Here is a 17,432-nt window from a genome sequence, read left to right as displayed (position 1 = left end):
GTAAGGAATATCCAAGAATTTCTTTGCTCATTCATCTAAAGTGAAATGGTCAGGGAGTGACTCACAAGCCCAGAAGGAGAAAAATGTGAACGCTTCCAGTGGTGACATCCTGTCCGCTGGGCTGTGTGCTCAAAGTAAAGGCAGGAAAGTGGGGACCTGGTGGCTGGACGCCCCAAGTCAGTGGTAAGAGGGCATGGCTGAATAAGGGGAGGAGAAGGAAATAGCCAGACTAATGCGTCCTTGGGCTGTCAGTTTTGGTTGCAAGCTCCTCAGACCTGAGTCTCCTGTGTCCTCTGGTCCTTCATTGGCTCTGCTGATCTCAAGATAAAACTAGTGGTTTCTGGAGGATTATTTGATATGACTGTGAGGGAGCCATGGAAGAGTCTTGATTTCTGTAGAATGAAAATGGTTTCTGTTTGCCCAGGAGCTAGTATTTTTCTCAGCTTAGTATTTTCAAATATTGTGTGTTTAATAAACATTGACTTTTATGGTAGCAAATATTTAATGAGCTTTGTCTATTTGTTAGGCAATTTCTCTAAATGTTTTTCTTCTCACAGCAATCACATAATATTGGTGTTGGCAGTTCTGAGTTTATAGATCAGGAAAATGAGGTTCAGAGGAGTGATGTGACTCAACGAAAGTCACCCAGCTCTTAAGTGGGATGTGCTGGGAAAGATGTTCATTGAAGAAGTTCAGAGAAACAGGTAAAGATGAAAATAAAAATGCCTGTGATCCATATAGTTGATTCACTTCATTGAATCACTGTTTCTTACCAGTTTTGTGTTAGCAGAAGCTAACACAACATTGTAAAGCACTCATACATCAATAAAATAATTAAATATACCTGTGATCATTTTACCAAGACCAACAATTGCTATCATTATGCTGTCTTAACGTCTAGATTTCTCCCTTGGAATATATAGATATTTAACTTGATATTATGAATTATAAATATATTTAAAAGCCACTCTATGCCCTATGATTGAAGCATTTATTCTATTTACATTTGAAGTAATTATTGATACATATGTACTTATTGCCTTTTCTTTGTTTTGTAAGGTTACTCAATGGTTCATTTTTGTTCTTTCCTTCTTCTTTTGCTGTCTTCCTTTTGAATTTAGTAATGTCTTTAGTGTTGTGTTTGGATTCCTTTCTCTTTCATGTATTATCTTTTATAGATGTTTGGTTTGTGGCTCCCATGAGTTTGTATGTAGTAGTCTATATAGAGAATATTTTAAGTTCCTTGTCTCTTAAGTCAAACAGATTTTAACAACCTCTCATTGTTACTCCACACCCCCATGTTTACTGTTTCTTACCTGTTTGTGTCCTTTTCTTTTGCATTTCTTCTTATTGTGGATGTAGACAATTCACTGCTTTTCACTGTCTCTTAACCTTCCTCATAGCTTTATGTGTGCTTGGCTTGCCACTTTTACTGTATTATTTGCCTTTACCAATGAGATTCTTCCTTTTTTATCTTCATATTTCTAGTTGTGGCCTCTTCTTTTCTATGTAGAGATGTTTCTGTATTATTATTTTTTAAGTTGATTTGGCGGCACTGAACTCTTTTATCTTTTCCTTGTCTTTAAAACTTTTGATATCTCCATCATATCTGAAGGAAAGTTTTTTCTAGATAGAGCGTTTTTAGTTATAGATTTTTCCCTTTAATTATTTTAAACATATCTTGTCATTCTCTTCTTGCCTGTAGATTTTCTCCAGAAACGCCAGCTGAGAGCGTTATGGGTTCAGACTCTAATAAACTAGACGAAGGATTCCACACTGACACTTGCCGGCACCAGTTCCCCAAAACTGCCACTGCCGGAGTCTGTGTCCTGTGGGTGCACTCCAGTTGCCTCCTGCCTCTCTGGGAGGCTCACCTACATCAGCAGGTGAATCTGACCCAGGCTCCTTTCATGTTACTGTGGCTGCCCTGTAAGATTCTGTGTGCAGTCTGTGTGAATGGGGTGTAATATCCCACAGACCTCTGACTCTCCCAAAAGTAAGCCCTGCCAGCCTTCAAAGCCAAATATTATGGGGTCTGGTCATTCTAGTGCAGGACTCCCAGTCTGGGGAGCCCTATGTGGGTCTTGGCACTTGTGTTTCTTGGGGAGAATCTCTGCATTTGCTATTTTTCTCCTGTATGTGGGTCACTTATCCTGGCTTATGAGTCTTGTTTATACTGCTCCTTAACCCCTTCTATCCATCTTGCTGTAGTTTCTCCTTTATATCTTTATTTGTAGAAGATCTTTTTTTATAGTCTTTGGGTCTTTCTCATCAACAGTTTCTCTGTAAATGGTCATAATATTGTTGTGCCCACGGGAGGAAGTGAAAACCCAGGGTTTTCCTACTCTGCCATCTTCTTTGATCATTCTTTTTAACCTAGACTCGTTTTCATGCCTTAGGACCAGGAAGTTTCACAGAGTTAATTTATTTAAAACCCGTTTCTTGTCTACATGATTCTATGAACTTACTACCTCCTAACTAAGAGCACATAAAGGTCAATTTTTATTTATTAAAAAGACACATCTGCATGCAGAATTAGAAAAGGGAATTCTCCTGAGGCTAACATAGTCTGGTCCTGTGGGTAAAGGGAGGCTGGCATGGGTTGGGATTCCAAATCTCTAGGCACCGTGAGCAGAGGTCAGTGGTAGAATGCATATAGGCTACTACTCTGTGCATGTGTGAAGTGTGGGAGCATCATTGTTGTGTATAATTGGTGTATCTCCTCATTTTGACATTGAAAGAAGGCACTAATTACCAATTTAAAGTAGTTTCCACTGTTTTAGAATGGTCCCTTGCAGGTTAGTTCAGTCCCTTTGAGTACATTCTTTATCTTTTTTGTTTTTCTCTCATCCTTCCTCTCACCCCCCGATGGCTTCACTACACACAGGAGTGTGAGTTCTTACAGTCATCCTCCCATCCCCCTTGCGTTCTCATCAGCTTCTAGCTCTTTGCCCTGCTAGTCTCCGGGATTTGGTCTCTTCCTCTGAACTGGCTGGTGTAAGTAAGAATCAGAACTTAACCTACCACTGTTGATACTACATCTTACATTGCTTAAAATTATACAATCTTGTTCAGTTCAGTTCAGTCACTCAGTCGTGTCCGACTCTTTGAGACCCCATGAATCACAGCACGCCAGGTCTCCCTGTCCGTCACCAACTCCCAGAGTTCACTCAAACTTATGTCGGTGATGCCATCCAGCAATCTCATCCTCTGTCGCCCCCTTCTCCTCCTGCCTTCAATCTTTCCCAGCATCAGGGTCTGTTTAAATGAGTCAACTCTTTGCATGAGGTGGCCAAAGTATTGGAGTTTCAGCTTTAGCATCAGTCCTTCCCATGAACACCTAGGACTGATCTCCTTTAGGATGGACTGGTTGGATCTCCTTGCAGTCCAAGGGACTCTCAAGAGTCTTCTCCAACACCACAGTTCAAAAGCATCAATTCTTCAGCACTCAGCTTTCTTCACGGTCCAACTCCCACATCCATACATGACCACTGGAAAAACTATAGCCTTGAATAGATGGACCTTTGTTGGCAAAGTAATATCTCTGCTTTTTAATATGCAGTCTAGGTTGGTCATAACTTTCCTTCCAAGGAATAAGTGTCTTTTGATTTCATGGCTGCAGTCACCATCTGCAGTGATTTTGGAGCTCAAAAAAATAAAGTCTGACACTGTTTCCACTGTTTCTTCATCTATCTGCCATGAAGTGATGGGACCAGATGCCATGATCTTAGTTTTCTGAATGTTGAGCTTTAAGCCAACTTTTTCACTCTCCTCTTTCACTTTCATCAAGAGGCTTTTTAGTTCCTCTTCACTTTCTCCCATAAGGGTGGTATCATCTGCATATCTGAGGTTATTGATATTTCTCCTGGCAATCTTGATTCTAGCTTGTGCTTCTTCCAGCCCAGTGTTTCTCATGATGTACTCTGCATATAAGTTAAATAAACAGGGTGACAATATACAGCCTTGATGTACTCCTTTTCCTACTTGGAACCAGTCTGTTGTTCCATGTCCAGTTCTCTTCTTGTACATCAATTGTATCTCAATAAATTTGGGAAAAATAGGCAAAATAAAAGAAGCAAAAGTGAGCTTGTTCTGGGCACAGCCACTGTCACCTTCCATGGGTGGCTAATCTCTTGGGTTAGTTTCAGTAGAATAAGGACTACAGCTAACTACATGATTCATTTAGGAAAATAAAAAGATGCTGACTATAAATTTCCAAAACATTATCCTCATTGCATATTATTATGATTGTTTAAGCCCAAGAATGGAATTTGGAGCCTTCATTATGTATCCCATCTATGATATTTCTTGGTAAAGTAAATTCACAAAACACAGAAGATAGATGATTTTCTTAGACTTTTGTTCTCCACTAGGGAGAAGGGTCCTAGAGAAGAGTGTACAGAAACAGAACTCTTTAAGAGGTGCCCCAAGGTGACCTTCAAGCCATGACTTCTTGAGTGGCTACTCATTATGTCCACAGCAGGCTCCCCTAGGTATGGCAACAGGTCTGGGTCAACCCACATTTGCTCACAAATGCCAAAGTATATCTTTATACAGTTAACAAACACTAAGGGGATTCACAGTGGCCCAATAGTGCAATTGAAGCAGCATGAACTATTTGTTTGGACTGATAACTACCCTCTCCAAGCATAAATTCCTTCTTCCACGAAACACACTTATTTGCAGGGTTTTTCTTAATGAAAATCATATGAGCTTCTGAATATGCATGATAAATTATCTAGCAGCCAGTGGGAGCTAAGTGGTTATCAAGTTCAGTATGTTCATTGTCAGTACCTTTGGCCCAGATTCTTCACAGTGACTGAAAATCTCTGGGAAATTAAATAATGCACCCTGTCTTCTTTCTCTCTGAGATAATCAGGCCATTTCAACACTCATAGTCTCTAAATAGGAATCCACATCAACAGGAAATGATGTCAAAGCAGACATTTAGGGGCACAGTTACTAACATCTGTAGGGGTACAATCGATAGCCATCAGACTCCCTTTCCTCTTTTCTCTGATATAAGGTATAGACCTGAGAAGCACAGGAAATGCTGCAGGCTGCAGCTGAGGTCTAGCCAGGGCTGAGGTCTGGACTCAGGACCAAGGTTGCTCCATGTTGGGAAGGATGTGGTCACAGTCATGATAAGGGGTGTTTGTGCTCATTTTCTTGGCTCTGTTGGTACTCTAAGGTTCCCAGCGGCTATTATATTAGGTCTTCATTTCATCTTCTTCTTCTGTGAATTTTACTAACTTTATGGTTGCAGCTCTTTAATCATAACAGACCTTGAACATGGTGGTTGTTTTTTTAAGTAAATATCTGATCTTCAAACTCCTGATTTGGTATCAGCATTTGTGTGTATATGGAAAGTTATATCTGGATACTCTACAGTGAAAATATATGTTCCTTCCTGCTATTAAATTACATATTTTCCTTTGCTTCCATTGGAATAGCATTTCCAACAAAAAGCAAAATAATCAAGAAAGAAAAGATTACTTTTTTTTTGCTGGCATGGGTAACTATGTTTTAAATCAACTATACTTTTATTGAAGTATAGTTGATTTACAATATTATGTTATCTTCAGGTATACAACATAGTGAATTAGTATTTTTATGGATTATACTCCATTTAAAGTTATTACAAAACAATAGTTCTATTTCTCTGTGCTTTTGCTTATTTATTTTGTACATAGTAGTTTGTGTCTCTTAAACCTATACCTATCCCTTGCCCCTCCCCACCTCCCTCTCCACACTTGTTCTCTATACCTGAGAGTCTTGCTATTGTTATATTCTTTTGTTTTACTTTTCAGATTCCACATATAAGTGATGACATAAAGTATTTCTCTTTCTTTGTCTAACTTATTTCACTGGAAGTTACTTTTTAAAAAAAGTGTTAGTCACTCAGTTGTGTCCAATTCTTTGTGACCCCATAGACTGTAACCTGCCAGGCTCCTCTGTCCATGGAATTTTCCAGGCAAGAATACTGGAATGGGTTGCCATTTCTTTCTCCAGGGGATCTTCTCGACCCAGGGATCAAACCTGGGTCTCCTGCAGTGCAGGAAAATTCTTTACCATCTGAGCCATCAGGAAAAAAAATCCTAACCAAATCTAAGAAATAGGGAAACAAATGTGCATACTCAGAGCAATATTCATAGATGAATATTGGTACTCATACATCCTGTCTACCCAGCTTGAGTGCCCCAAAAGGATGAGGAGCAGGTAGAAAAGAGGAACAGGAGGAGGAGGAAACAGCCTCCCTGGGTTTTAGTAAAGGAAACACACTCCTCCATGGGGTTAATCAGCATAAAAAGAATGTCCTCCTACACCTTCATCTTTTGGCTCCTGCACTTAAACTTCTGTCTATGAGTTAGATGTCACTCTATTTGGTCACTGGTGGAGAACGCAGTCAATCCAAGATCACTGTCAAGGAGGGAACCCTGATCCAATCTCCCAAACAGCAACCAGAAGTAAGACCATTAGTCTAGTTTATGAAGGTCTGACATGCAAGGCATAAAGGAGAGTTAAGAGAAATGGAGAGTCAGTCTGGAAGAACAAAAGGAAGAAATCAAACAGATGTTCAAATGAGTGGGTTACCTTTGCCCCCAGATAAGTAATACAGGTTGAAGAGTAGGAAGAAGGCCTCACCAAGCGTGTTTCATTTCACTTTCCAAAAAGCCACTAAGATCCCGCCCTTAACAGAACAGGATGTCCCCCTGCTCCTTCAGTAAGAAAACAGGAAACCAGACAGGTGCTGAGAGAGTATCACTGAATTCTGTACTTTCTAACTGATGAACTTAATAGAGAGGAACATGTGTTGTTGTTTCTTTCCTCAGGGCTTCAAAATCCTAGTGCCCAAAGAAGGAGTGCTTTGGTCAGGTGACACGGTCTTCATTTCTTTGAACTTCAAATTCCAGCTGGGCCAAAATTAAATGGAAATCGATGAGTGAAGGTGCCCATTAGTGGACTCCATAGGGGTTAGTCTCCTGCATCAAGAGCAGGTTGGAGAAATGTGAAGAGCGGAACTTGAGAAAACAGAAAACCTTCAAGAGTCCTTCCTTTTTGCCCCTTAGCATCCCCTCATGTCCTTGAACTGACTGAGAAATCCATGCCCCAAAGAAGGGCACTCACAGAGGCAAAGCTGAAAGTCTATCTTCTCCGGCCTCTCCAGGTGAAGATCACGTGAGGCTGATTTTCTAGCAACCTTCTGTGAGAGGTAGAGGGTCATGTTCTCTGGCAACTGGAGTGCCAGCCACCTTGCAGACTGATAGACCTCCTGTGCAGTGAAGTGTACAGTTCTTGCTCATCACTACATCTGGGCAAAACAGAAGTAAAGAAAGCAAGAATGTTGTTGTGAAAGGTTGTTGCTGAACCATGAAAGACGGCGGGATTCTTGGCCTCTGGAGGAGAAGTCAATCTGGAGCCAGAGACAAGGCTTAATTGTTCAGAGCTGTTGTGTAATAAAGTTTTATTAAAGTATAGAAGAGATAGAGAAAGCTTCTGACATAGACATCAGAAGGGGGCAGAAAGAATACATGCCTGCTAGCTTTTAGCTGGATGTTATATAGGTACTGGCAGTCTGTTAATGAAAGAAAGGAATGTCTAAAAACTCAGAGAATGGCACCAGGCTCCTCACCCACAAGATGCATTTTGAGATAATCTTGGCACCAGTCATCTGGGCCATAAAATGATTGACTTGAGTCTTGTATAAAGGCAGATTGCCATACAAATAGTTCTGTTTACATGGATTAGGAGAACAATGTATGAGGATAACGTATAGGTTTGTCAAGTCAGTTCTGAGCCTTTAGGTGGAACCGACTTGAAGACAGAGTCTGGGGTAAATGCATAGTACATTAACATAGCTTAAGACAAACATTTCCATTAAAAAAAAATGTATTAGTTAGCTCAAAATTTGAGAAAAGTTAAGTTCAGATGGAACCAGGTGTCATTATGTCAACACAATATTTTAAGAGAAGCCTCTTTTTAAATCTGCATAGAAAAGGGGAAAAAATATATCACTAGTTTGTTTCCTCCTGCTGCTTAAGAGAGAGAGAGAGAGAATGTCTGACATTTGCAGCCTATTTCCTCCCTTTGGAGACCCCTGGCCTTCCTGCCTGTTACCCTCTCAGTACCATAGGGTTAATAAGACTGCGTGGAAGACAAGTGGTTAAGATGCCTTTATTTCACTGCTGAGGGCCTGAGTTGGATCCTTGGTCAGGAAACTAAGGCCTCACAAGCTACATGGCCCAAAAGAAAAAAAAAAGAAGACTGCATATTTTTGGCACTATCTGTACATTATAGTGTCTATAATAAGGGGAAGAAAAGACATTTAAGCCCAATAAGCCACCCTGAGCATTAACATGGTCTTTCATTTGCCAAATAGGGCTCACTGGAAATTAGGAGAGAAAATAAGATTTTACTTTGTAAAGAAGCAAAAGCTACTGGAGGAGGGGGAAGAAAAAGTGGTCAAGACGGAACCTTTCTAACCATCAATTTTTACATGTTGTCTCTAAGTGCTCAATAGTTTCTGAGGTATTGTTAAAATTATGAAATATGTGGATTTTTCTTAAAAATAAATTTTGAGCTAACATTCAAAAGTAAGAAAGGTTTTCTATTAGACAATGTAGGAGCCACAGTAGTGACATAGAAAACAATTATCCATGATCCCAACCTCCAGACATGATCGCTACAAAGTTGTGCCCTTTCCTCTGCCTTGAGCTAATTCTCCAAACCCACTCTCAGGGTTGAAAGTAAAGTCACTCGAGTCAAAAGAGTCAATATGAATTTCCAGGTGGGCCTAGCAATTTTCAAAATTGTGATTTTTCCAACTTGACTCTTAGGGAACACACATCACTTTTCCCACACTGTTAGTATGTGTGAGGAGCTGGCAATACACCATATGTTACAGAAAATACTGACTTCTAAGCTTTTCCTAGACTTTTGCTGCTCTTCAGTCGCTAGTTGTGTCTGACTCTTTGTGACCCTGTGGACTGTACACATCAGGTTCCCCTGTCCTTCACTATCTCCTGCAGTTTGCTCAAATTCATGCCCATTGAGTCGGTGATGCTATCTAACCATTTCATCCTCGGCAGCCCCCTTCTCCTTTCCCAGCATCAGGGTCTTTTCCAGTGAGTCAGATCTTTGCATCAAGTGGCCAAAGTACTGGAGCTTCAGCTTCACCATCAGTCCTTCAAACTGAACATTCAGGGTTGATTTCCTTTAGGACTGGCTGGTTTGATCTCCTTGCAGTCCAAGGGATTCTCAAGAGTCTTCTCCAACATCACAATTTGAAAGTATCAGTTCTTCAGCTCTCATATTCAGCATTAATTAGATAATACTACATTGGTTCTATTACTTACAGTCACTGTGAATCATCCCCTTCTGGTACAAGAAGAAGTTAAATCAAAATCATCAGGAGATTTCATGTATCCATTTATAGAAAATCCCCATCCACCCATTAGGTAATGCAAACACCTCAATAATAATGGAAATATAGACCTCATTTCAACAGACAGTAATTGAGCCACTTCTGTCTTCAGTACTGCTTATTCATATAAAGTGCTTTTGGTGTTCTATGAATCAGGCTGGTTTGCCTCTGGCTGATTTGCCTCTGATATGTGTGGCCAGTGTCCTTAGTGAAGCTCACATTGGTCTAAAGAAGAGCAGGAGAAGTAAGTGACTCCGCATATAGACTTGTTTCCCCCCTACCCACATAGGGCTTGTTGGTCCATGAGCAAGCCACTATAATTCTCACCTGTGTGCATCCTTTATTGAGTTTATTTGGGATGGCTTCCCGTGGGATTTTCTTTGTATCTAGCTAATCTATCTTTAAGCTGTAAATCAGCCCCTCTATGACCGATGTGGTGCTAAGCCCTAGGTACAAAGCCCTGGGGTGTGTGTGTGTGTTCCTGTGCCAATAGTTGCTCTACAAGTGAGTGAAGTGAAGTCGCTCAGTCGTGTCCGACTCTTTGCGACCCCATGGACTGTAGCCTACTAGGCTCCTCCGTCAAGGACCACTATTTTACAGGTGAGGAAATGGACTATAGCAGAGATCCTCCTTGTCGCATGGCTGGTAAGTGCCAGAGCCCAGGTCAGACCTAGGCCTCTCTGATACAAGAGACCAAAGTCTTCACCACCTGGCTAGGCCCTTTGCGTAGACAGATAATTGTATTCTATTGAAAAATCAGAAAACATAAGAGCTATTTGAGAAAACAAACCTAAGAATTATTTATCCTTCAATTCTTTCAAACAGAGCAAATCTACTTTCATCTGTTTTACCTAAGTGAAATCACATTGGAAGAAAACAAAGATCTTATTTGTTTTATCACAGCAAAACAACACAAATTATCAACCATGAGCTGAGCTAGAAGTTACCAGAATTCCTGAGAGATTTATAACCCGGAGATGTATTAATATTTAATTTGAGGACTATCATTTCACTGGGGACTGGCAGCCCAGTGGCAGAGAGGGGGTGCTACAGCAATGACCTCCAGATCTGACAGAGCATATGACATTTTCAGTGTCTGCTGTGCACAATGCCTGGCTCAGAGCGTCAGTCAAACACTGACTGTGGGATAGGTGGAATCTTCAGTAGCTCAGATAATGAACTGCTCCCCGTGCTCCAATCCAAAGTAGACTTTGACTTGGACTCAGTAAGTAGCAGCATTTATAAGTTTCGTGCAAAATCAAATATCACCATTCCAGGCATGTATTTGATATATTTATCCTTGCAGTCAACCCTGCTTGTGGTTAGATCATCATGTGTTTGTTACATTTTAGCCTCCAGGCTGAATAAGTAACATTTAATCTAATACCCACAATTTTAATCAAAGGAGATAAGTGGATCAGAAAAAAAAAAGTAATGACATGCAAGTCATACAAAAGAGGCCACATGGACCTCCCCGGTGGTCCAGTGGTTAGGCTCTACACTTTCCTTGCAGGGAGTTTGATCCTTAGTCGGGGAACTAAGATCCCACATTCCATGTAGTGCAGCCAAAAATTAATTAATTAAATTTAAAAAGGGGTCACAGATAGTATGGTGTATATATCTCGGCAGAAAATAAAATAGTGTGTTGTGGAGGTTGACTCAGATGAATAAACATGGGTGCCCTGGGAAAGCCTGTTGGAGAGCAAGATGATTCCCGAAAACAAGAGCCTGGTTATTTGCAGGTAATTTATTTTTAATTTATTTTTTTAACTGGACGAAAATGGTTTTTCAATGTTGTGATGGTTTCTGCCATACAACAATGCAAATCAGCCATAATTATACATATGTATACACAATTATACATATATAAATACATATATACATTACATATACTATATGTATAATTGTATACATGAACCTCCTTCCCCTCCCCCCACCCCACCCCCTAGATCATCACAAAGTATCTGGCTGGGCTCCCTGTGTTATAGAGCACAAAGCTTCCTCTTTGAGAAAATGTGGGATTTGGCAACTTTGCAGAGTTACCCACATAAAAGCTTACCTAGAAAACTGCACAGATGCATACAGGTGGTAACTGTGGTTTCCTAACTCACGACAGTGGATGAAAACCCAAGAATCATTTATTGAATGGCATGACTCTAATGTCTTCTACTGTGCACATCCCAGAGGGCACAGTAATAGGTGGCAGAGTCTCGTCCCCGTGCATTGTGAACAGTGAGGGTCGATGTAGAAGTTTCAGGTATCCTGTCTGCCTCAAACTTGCTCAACAGAATGCCTGCTTCCCTTTTGACGGTGTTAGAGAAAATGTGTAGCAGGTGCTGCATGGCTTAACCAGGTCTTTCTTGACACCAATATACAGATGTGGTAAAAATTGTTACATTCCAGGCGGGCTGTTAGACAGCTTTTTGGTACTGGAAATTTGAGGTTGCTCTAGATGACCTGTACAATACACACACACTGGTGGGGTGGGGGTGGGGGGGCAGAAAGAGGAGAGTAAATAAACCTGAAAGTTGGAGTTTTTAAAGGGACAAAATTTAGAGAATATTAGTTAAAGGAAATGGGGGGAAAAGAGCAACTTACAAGCCCTGAGGACAATCAGAGTTAACATCTGGAACGGTGACAGCATGTCTGCATTAACAGTGTTGTCCTCCAGGACAGTCTGCGAGCATTGCTGAAAATGGTTTAACACCATTAGGGCTTGGCTGAGTCCATCAAGTCAAACTTCCCACTGGTGCAGGCAAACATGACTCTTGTTTCATTGTGAAGGCGTGTCTTCACCACACATTAGCATATCCTCTCCATTTGAAGACAGTAGTTCAAGGACTTCCAGCTTAGTATAGACCACACGGATGGCCACCTTAGAACTCGGATAGGACTCATTTTTGCAAACTTGATTCATGAATCTGCCGTTAGTTGCAAGACATTATGCTAAGTTCTTTGGGTGTAATAAAGACGCAACAGAAACAGAGCAGGACGCTATGGTCCTTGTTACCCCAAGTCCTCTGCCTGCCTTTGGCCTGGAAAAACCTTAGCAAAAGAAGAAATTTAATTATAGAAATAAAATGCAGCCACAAAGAAAAAGAAAGAAGACCAAATAATAATAGCTTGGTCATTAAGCATAGTCAAGCGCATTTAGTTCCTTCTCAAGGGCTATAGGTAATATTCTGAGCCCTATCCTGTGAGCTTGTATGGAGACTGAAATCCCCAACAGCTGGAGAAGTTAACCACCTGATGACCAGACTATAACTGAACTGACCCTGTAGCTGAAGCTTAACTGTACCTAAAACAATCAAGAAGACTCTGGTCAGATCACTGATGACCGATTGTAAGATGACAGAGCTGACTGTGCTGTTTTGGCATGTAGCCTCCCCCCTCTGTCTATGAAAGCTCTTGCTCCCTGATTGTCAGGTGGGGTTGGCCTTTGGACAGGCATCCTCCCTTCCCACTCCTCAGACATCCTTTGGATGTTTTGTCAGCATCCAAAACAAAACAAAATTTTCTCTCCACCAACCTTGTTTCTTTATTAGTTTGAAGCAGCGGGACTCCGCTTTTGGTTACACAATGACTGAACATCTGACTCTGGAGAGCTGTTTAATGGGGAGATGGGGTGACTTAATGCTATGATCTTAATATTCATTCTCTCTTTTCTCCCACTGCCTTTCACAGAAGAAATTCTCCATAACGCCATTGTGTTGTCAAGTCAGAGTTGGTGGGGAAAAAAGGAGGATAATCCGGCCTGGGTTCTGCGTCGTTGGGCTCATCAAGAACTTCTGTAACCATCTTCGGTTCATCAGTATGCTTACATCTGCTCAGTTACCCATATACCTGCACCATATGGTGCTTACTGACCATTTCGGGATCTTAAGACTCCATTCCAGTTTGTTTCCTTCCATTTAAATTTCAGGTTTGTGTCTTCCCTCTTGGCTACCTGAACAATATATCTCTACCAAATCCCAGTATCTCTTCTCTGAAACAAAAATTCCCCTCTCTGGATTCCTGAGTTTCCTTTCAGTCTTTTGCTTTCTCTAACCCAAGGCATGTCATCTGTTTAGTGTGTTTTTAAGAAATTGAGGGTTTAGTCTCTGGATTCTTTGAAGATTTCATTTTAAAGTGACAGGCTCTGATAGGTTCAGAGGAAAAGAGGTGAAGCTGCTGGATCATACTGAATCCACGTGGCTGTCAGCCTTCCCAACTTCCTTGTCAAAGTGAATGACCCAGTAACGGGGCTTTGCTTGGGGCTTGGCTCTCTGGACAGACAGCAGTGTAATCCCATAAATGGTGAGCTGAGGGAAAATGGTGCTTTTCAGGATGGAAGTACAAAAAGGGGATGTTTGGAGAGTCTGACATGAGACCCTGTGATTCTGTGAGGCTATATTGCTTTGGAAAACAGAATGGCTGCTGGAGTCCAAAAACTGTCACTTGAAGGACATGTGTCCTTGGGCAAGTCATTGTAAATGAGAATAGCGATGCTTACTCTGGGTACATTATTCATCCTGTGCCAGGGACTATGACAGACTGTGTTTAAATAAATACTATCTAAGTCGGTCTTAAGTAACATTTAATTCTTGTACCATTTTAATCCTTGTAATAATACTTCAAATTGGTTATATTCAATCACATTTGATGATGAAAGAGTCAGAATGTTTAAGAGTTTTGTCTTCTCAGGGTCATTTAAGAAGAAGGTAATGAAGCCTGGATTCAAACCCAAGTCTAACAAATTACAAAACCTATGCCACCATCTACTCAATAAATAAATAAGTATATGTGATTTCTTTTTAAATTATAATATGCAAGAGACTATGAGGAAAATCTCAGAAATATTATAGAAATGTAAGAATAGCTTTCACACACCAGTGCACAGTGAACTTAAGATATACTTGAGGAACCCACATTCATTAATGCGATGGACCTCAAAAAGTGAAAGAAATTTCTTCTAGCACTTTCATGTTAATACCCGATGGCCTTTTTAAAAGTCTAATTTTCTTAAGGTCATAACAGAAATCACTGATCCATTAAACAACAAATACTCTTTTTGAATGTGAAACATTGTACATATTTATCCCCTCTTTGCAAGCATAAAGATGGTATTACTTATGTCCAATATGCAGATGAAACAGAGGCATAGGGAGGTGAAGTAACTTACTTGAGGTTGCCCGGGGAATAAAAACACCAAGAATCTGAGCCAAGTCAACCAGTCTGCAGAGCCTGCGCCCGAAGCAACCTGCTTGGAAGTTTGTGACTCAGGAATTAATTTCTCTCCTCACTGGACTGTTTCATGTTAATGCAAACTGTGATGTTGCTGTACATCTGATTTGCTTTCAATTCATGCTTTCTGCTTACAAAGTTCAATATTTGGATGGATTCACTTATACTAACTTCTAGCGCCCCCTCCTGGCCATGAGAGATTTGTCACACAAGTTGGATTCTCCTGCCTTGTTACCCCAGAAAGTGATTAACAGCAAAAGATTCAGTGTCTGAATGAAACGGCCCTGGAAAGCAGGGCAGGACACTTGTTTTTCCAATTGTATTCCCCATGTGCTTGCAAGTGACTCCCCCTTGCAAGCTTCCCATTTCTCCAGCCTCGAAATGAGGGGAGAGGGTGATGTTTTTGGTCTCTTCTGGTTCCAGTGATTTGTGATTCTGAACTGAATTAACACTCCGGATATTGAAATAACAGCTCAGGCAGGATGAAAAATAGTGCAGCTTATCACTTTGGTTTTGATCCCATAATAATGCACATTGCTTGCTTCCTCTTGACTTAATACGGCTCTAGGAAACTATTCTGAGTAGGTTCCTTCACAAAAAGCCATTAAGTTGTAAGTGTGATGTGAGGGTATGTATAGCCACTGACTTTGTTACCCAGCCTGACTTCGACCCTAGGCACTTCTTCCAGCAAACTCATTCTAGGCCAGTGCAAAGGAAATGCTCAAACATAGCACCTAGAGAACGTGCAAACATTGACGCTTGGAGAGAGTCCTTGTGCCCACATACATGCACACACGTACACACACAGGTACGTGTGCACAACTACAGTATATGCAGAAAGCTGAATCGTGCTGATTTTCTTAGGTACTTGGTTCTGGCTCTGTCAGGAAACTAAAAGTGAAGACTTTTAATAAATCTAAATATGCATAAAAAATAGAATTCTCTTGGGGATATTCAGATTTTTTTTCTGTGCCATCTGTCTGTACCACTCACATCCTTCAACTTTATTTTTAATTTTAATGTGTTTTTTGGAGGAAAGTTATGACCAACCTAGACAGCACATTTAAAAACAGATACATTACTTTGGCAACGAAGGTCCGTTTAGCCAAGGCTATGGTTTTTCCAGTGGTCATGTATGGATGTGAGAGTCGCACTGAAGAAAGCTGGGCACCAAAGAATTGATGCTTTTGAACTGTGGTGTTGGAGAAGACTCTTGAGAGTCCCTTGGACTGCAAGGAGATCCAACCTGTCCATCCTAAAGGAGATCAGTCCTGAGTTTTCATTGGAAGGACTGATGTTGAAGCTGAAACTCCAATATTTTGGTCACTTGAAGCAAAGAGCTGACTCATTTGAAAAGACCCTGAAGCTGGGAAAGATTGAGGGCAGGAGCAGAAGGGGATGACAAAGGATGAGATGGTTGGATGGCATCACTGACTCAAATGGACATGAGTTTGGGTAAACTCCGGGAGTTGGTGATGGACAGAGAGGCATGGCGTGCTGCAGTCCATGGGGTCACAAAGAGTCGGACACGACTGAGCAACTGAACTGAACTGAATATTTTCTGGTTTTTAAAAACCAGAAAGATTATCAACAACAAACTTTTATGCCTGTCTCTGAGAGACATAGTAGTTAACTATGGTTTGGAAAATAGCTTGGCTAGAAACTATCTTCTCATACTTTTTCTCACTTTCAAACCCCTGAGCCCCCGAGGCTTGTTTCGGTGCCTGACTCCAGTGTTCGTTTCTAAACGCGGGAGTGTCCTCCTTCCGGGTTTGCTTTCATCACCAGGTAGGAGAGCATTGCCTTGAAGGGGACGTCAACTTCATGACCAGCACACAATGCCAGGGCCAGCTAGATGTTAATTAGCAGCCAGTGAACACAAATTTTCTCTGAAGAAGGAAAAAAGTCACATTTTCCTCAACCAATAGAGAAAATGAACAAATTGCTTTTGAGTTACCCTGGCCTTAATTTACCAGTTGAAGCCACTCTTGAAATTGAGGGGAGAGAGGTTGCTGAAAATTAAGCTCAAATATGAGGTTTTGAAAATTGAAAATTTTAGTTTTGAAAATTAAGCTCAAATATATGGTTTATCCTGGAATTAGCATTCTCTGAGTGCCTCCATAGTATGTATTTTCTGATTGCTTTTTTCTTATTTTTTAGCTTAGTTCTCATTTGTGTGTGTGTGTGTGTGATATTTCTCAGTGTGTCGCACATTAGCACCATTAATTTGTACTAGTCATGTTACTTAGTTTTACGTATTTGTTATTTATTTCATTCTTTTTCCTCCCCTTCTTCCCTTATTCGAGTTCCTCCATAGGATGCTCAATCTGTTTGATGATTTCCTTTGAGCTTATGTATCTGTGAAAACTAGTCTCGTTTATGAAGAATGTATTTTTGCACTGATATAAATGGCACAGCAACCTCACCTGCCTTTGTCTGTACATTTGTCTGCTCACCTGGCTTACTGTTCTTCACAGCTTTCAGCCGCTGTGCTGTGTTCAGCCATCCCCCAGTGACTGGCGCGTCATCTGCTGCCCCCTCCTGGCCACTCCCGGTTTTGCAGTGACTGACAGAGGCTCTCTTAAGCCGGTGTCAGTAATTCCACCGGTAACCCCAGGGATGCTGGTCCCAGGAAATATACATACACATGTTCACTACATAACACCAGTGCCATGTTAACTTATGTTTTAATTTTTACCAACCTGTTGGCTACCAAGCAGGATCTGATTAGTCTATGAGTATATTAGCACTAATCTGATTATTAGGAAGCTGAAGTTTTCTTTTT

General features: G+C 40.9%; 1 long non-coding RNA gene across 2 annotated transcripts in view; it reads left to right on the top strand.

Annotated features, from left to right (window-relative positions):
- Positions 1-17,432, top strand: part of LOC121819418 (uncharacterized) — a 36,746-nt gene that overhangs the window by 11,756 nt on the left and 7,558 nt on the right. For both annotated transcript variants that reach the window (XR_006059663.2, XR_009600519.1), the window contains exons 2-5: positions 558-704; positions 1,706-1,886; positions 6,834-11,166; positions 13,109-13,235. This is a non-coding gene — a long non-coding RNA (uncharacterized LOC121819418). The remainder of the gene's footprint in view (positions 1-557; positions 705-1,705; positions 1,887-6,833; positions 11,167-13,108; positions 13,236-17,432) is intronic.

Source organism: Ovis aries, chromosome 4 (genome assembly GCF_016772045.2).
Source record: "Ovis aries strain OAR_USU_Benz2616 breed Rambouillet chromosome 4, ARS-UI_Ramb_v3.0, whole genome shotgun sequence".
NCBI classification, from domain to species: domain Eukaryota; kingdom Metazoa; phylum Chordata; class Mammalia; order Artiodactyla; family Bovidae; genus Ovis; species Ovis aries.
Note: the sequence above shows the minus strand (reverse complement) of the source record. Positions and strands in the feature narration are given on the sequence as shown.